The sequence below is a fragment of the Protobothrops mucrosquamatus genome, unplaced genomic scaffold, assembly GCF_001527695.2.
Source record: "Protobothrops mucrosquamatus isolate PMUCROS unplaced genomic scaffold, P.Mucros_1.0 scaffold455, whole genome shotgun sequence".
NCBI lineage: Eukaryota > Metazoa > Chordata > Lepidosauria > Squamata > Viperidae > Protobothrops > Protobothrops mucrosquamatus.
This window is the reverse complement of record NW_015386778.1, coordinates 386,567-391,443: the sequence shown is the minus strand read 5'-3', so window position 1 is coordinate 391,443 and position 4,877 is coordinate 386,567.

The window sequence follows — 4,877 nt, the reverse complement described above, 5'->3', positions numbered from 1 at the left end:
ATGACCAGAAAGGCTTCTACACCTCTGTATCTGCCATACTGTTTTTGTTTGTGTTGATCATGAATCAGTAAAAAAACTGCCTATAAACGGGAAGTATGCATCAGGTTTTCAGAAAAAATGTGTAGAGAAAAAACCTCTACCATCCTGTGTAGAGGTTCTGTCAGCTTCTATCCCCTCGAGAGCCAGTTAATTTGACGAAGGATAACTAAATGGTTTGCATACAACTGTGTTTTTTCAAGCATAGGCATTTATTCATATTTCTAACATAAGTAGTATATTTCTTCCTGCCTGCCAGTGGGCTGCCCAGTGGACAATAACAGAATTATAGATTTGGAAGGTGCCACTGGGCCCCATCCTCTCCCCAGGGAAAAAATAGCCAGTTCATTTTAAAGCAGGATGAAAATCCACTGCCAGGCACTCTCTTTCTGTTAATAAAATCATTCAAAATCTGCTACTTTAAATTCTGTTCTGTAATGCCTTACAGAAACACTTGTCATAGTCAAGAAAAAGTAACTCATATTTTCTACTTAAATACTTTTAAAAATACAAATTTCCTTGCTACTGCAGCAAAAAGATAAAGACATTTTTAATGCTTATTGCTGGAAGTAAGACACATGGATTAAAGTGTTGTTCCCTGCAAGCTTCGGCTTCCGTTCCGATACTATCGTGCGTGCTTTCAAGCAATAGAAATACTGAGGGGGTTCTCAAACCTACAATAAGCGTACAAGTTGATTACAACTACTGAACCCACTGAAGTAAAAAACAGTCTGACAGAGAACAAGCATCTCATGACTATCCCTGTTACAAAGAATACTAGCTTCATGTAAGCATTACTAGTGTATGTGATACTACAAGTAGTTTTCGCCTTACCAGCACAATTGAACCCAAAATTTATGTTGTTAAATGAGACATTTGTTAAGTGAGTTTTGCCCCATTTTATGACCTTTCTTGCCACAGTTGTTAAGTGAATCACTGCAATTGATAAGTTAGTAGCGCGATTGTTAAGTGAATATGGCTTCCCTGTTGACTTTGCTTGTCAGAAGGTCGCAAAAGGTGATCACATGACCTTGGGACACAGCAACAGTCATAAATATGAACCAGTTGCTAAGCATCCGAATTTTGATCACATGATCATAGGGATGCTGCAAAGGTCGTAACTGTGAAAAACAGTCATAAGTCACATTTTTCAGTGCTGTTGTAACTGAATGAAATTTAATGTGGAGAAAAGCAAGGCTTTACACCTCGGCAGGAAAAACCAAAGGTACAAGTACAGATTAGGCGAAACCTGGCTCAAACACAGTAACTATAAAAGGGACCTTGGACGATCATTTAAACATAAGCCAGCAGTGTGTGGCAGCAGCCAAAAAAACTAATACAATCCTTGGTTGTATAAACAGAAGGATAGAATCAAGATCACATGAAGTATTAGTACCACTTTATAAATCCTTGGTGAGACCACACCTGGAGTACTGCATCCAGTTTTGGTCATCACACTACAAAAAAGATGTTGAAACCTTGGAAAAAGTGCAAAGAAGAGCAACTAAGATGATTAAGGGCCTGGACACAAAAATATATGAAGAACAATTGCAGGAATTGGGTATGGCCAGTCTAGGGAAAGAAGGACCAGGGGTGATATGATATAGTATTCCAGTATTTGAGGAGCTCCCACAAAGAAGAGGGGGTCAAATTATTCTCCAAAGCACCAGAAGGCAACACAAGAAACAATGGATGAAAACTAATCAAGGAGAGAAGCAACCTGGAATTAAGGAAAAAATTCCTAACAATGAAGACAATTAACCAGTGGAACAGCTTGCCTTCAGAAGTTGTACTTAACAACCATTGTACTAATTTAACAACTGCAGTGACTCACTTAACAAATGTGGCAAGAAAAGTCATAAAATGTGACAAAACTCAATTAACAATTTTCTCAGCAACATAAATTTTGGGCTCAACTGTACAGTTACTTCATCACTTGAAGTTTTTAAGAAGAGAGTGGAAAGTCACTTGTCTGAAATGGTATAGGTCTCCTGCTTGTGCAGGGGGTTGGACTAGAAGTCCTCCAAGGTCCTTTCCAGCTCTATTCTGATTGATTAAACTTTGAACAGTCACTAAGCGAATGGTTGTAAGTCAAGGACTACCAGTTTACTGCATTTCATCTTTCTTCCAGTTCCAGAGGCCCTATAAACATCCCAGGGAACAGGGAACCCTTGAAATTGCCTCCCATTAAGACTGAGGGAAGGGTCAGGGCATATGACTTGAGAGGGTATTGAAATTGGCCTGGATACCCTCTTGTTCTTACATAGCTTACACTGTTGTGGGAGACAGGAGGAAGAGTGGCAGAGTAGACAACAGACAAGTGACAGTGAGCCTGGAGAAGGAATGGGGGTGCAGCAAACAACTCAGAAAGGATCTGAAGTGGCAATGCGGAAAACCGTTGCTATTTCGAGAAATTTAGTGACTTATTTTGATTTCTCCTTCATGTTCTAAAAAGGCTAAAAGTTTAGAACTTGTTCTAAAGTAACCTGCTTGTTTTTTTACTCTTGTTTGCTGAATAAAGGAAAGCAGGGAGAGAGGGGGAATCTTCATATAGTTACAAATCCGTGAAAATCTTAGCCTTTCCGTTTCCATCCCAGAATTATGTGTCACTCAATCAAGGTTGGATCTTGCAATCTCATAGCAGGGCCGTGAAGTCATGGTGCCAAATTTTGATAAAAACTTGGGGTAGTTGTTTGTTGGGAGCTTTTGCACAGAACCAAGCACTGGGTACTATGAAAACTGGCTGCCCTTGGGGTATCTCTGCTGTTGTTAGTAGGGAGTTCCTGGCAGCTTGTAAGAAACTTGACTATCCTCTTGCTTGATATGTATGCTTTTTCTGTTATGCTTTTAAATCTGTTTGTTGGGGTTAAGAATAAAGCTTAAAATCTTTTTATTCACTGGTATGCTTTTTATTTATTTTATTTATTTATTTTATTTAATTTATATGCCGCCCTTCTCCCGATTAGCTGGGCATCTGATCACTGCCCCGACACTTGGCAAAACAGGACTTTCCTTAGTTTCTTGCGCTGTAAAGGCGAGGGGCAAGAGATATGCTTTCAGACATGTGACATTCTGTTAATACTACCTTACATTTAAGTTAGAACTAGTAATTATGGGGGGTACCTCTTGTCTGGTCTACCACTGGGGGACACCAAGCATGCTTTCTTATGTTCCCCAAGACAATTATAAATGTGACAAATAAATAAATAACAATATTGGCAAATATATATGCAGATCTAGTACATGAACTTGACCCATCTTGGATCCCAGCAGATGAGATTCACGTATGTAATAATTACCTAATTTTACAGGGATTAAAATGAACACAAGAAAACCACGAACCTATTATTCAACAGATTAACATGACCTGCATAAATGAAGAACAAGAAAGCAGGAGGGGAAAAGGGAACTACATTTTCAAAGAGACAAAGAAGAATTATTCTCAAAGAACTTGGCCATGTGAAAAGCAAAGCAGGATAGCGAAGAATATTGGAACTGCAGATTGTAGGGAGAAGTTGCAGACTCTCCTTGCATGAATAATGCTGTCTTTCCTCCCTCAAACTGTACAGGTAGTCCTCAACTTACGACCACAATTGAGCCCAAAATTTATGTTGCTGAGAAAATTGTTAACTGAGTTTTGCCACATTTTATGACTTTTCTTGCCGCATTTGTTAAGTGAATCACTGCAGTTGTTAAATTAGTACAATGGTTGTTAAGTGAATATGGTTTCCCCATTGACTTTGCTTGTCAGAAGGTCACAAAAGGTGATCACATGACCCCAGGACACTGCAACCGTCATAAATGTGAGTAACGTGTCAAGCATCCAAATATAAATCAAATGACCATGGGGATGCTGCAACAGTCATAAGTGTGAAAAATGGTTATAAGTCACTTTTTTCAGTGCTATTGTAACACCAAATGGTCACAAATGAACTGTGTAAGTCAAGGACTATCTATACTTCCTAGTTTTTCTTTTCCTTTTAACAAGAAGGAATATTTTTGTACAATATACTCATCCTGCACAGTAACAATTATTTTGCTAAACGTAATACATTAATGAGGCCATCAATTTGAGATGTTCTTCAGACAGTGTTGAAAAAGGTACCATACCAAGCCTTCTTTAGCAAACTGCCCGAGACATTCTAAATATTTAGTGTATCAGATATCTGGGTAACTGGGAGACCTATTCACAAGAGGACAAGTTCTTAAAAAATGCCAAGTAAATAAGAGTAGCTATGAATTTTGCTTACAGTTTTAGATAATGCATAACCTGCTGTAAATAAAGTCACATACTTAGGGCAGAAAACAGTGCAAGGCATGATTTCACTGCACACAGAAATCAGCCTTAAATTCTTCTGACAGAGCTATTTAGGGTGGTGGCCACTGCTGCTGCTGTGTTTAAAAGCATTGCAATCCATCCTTTGTTACATATAGCTCCAAAAGCAAGTATGCGTCTCATCCTCCCTCTCCAAAGTCTGCATGTGCACTTGATGGTTTTCAAAATAACTGATACTTTGGTTCTGGTGCCATAAAGAATGTGTTCCTTTGAAATGAGTCTGCCGGGTTTAGGAGACAAGAGGACGGAGCAAAAATAGCAGCAGAATCCAATCTTTAGCATGCACCACCATTTTGCATTCTGCGTTCATTCACCTTTTGCACCACTGGATGCAATCTTCATATTTTAGAGTGCTTTTATTACTGCCTCTCTCTCTCTGTTGGGAGGTAGGAAAAAAAAAGTCAATTAGGTTGACCATTGAACTGGGACATAGTTTTTGACTAATGGCCTGAATCGGTGGCCTGCACCACCGATGTAAGCACAAAGCATCACCGTTTACCACTTC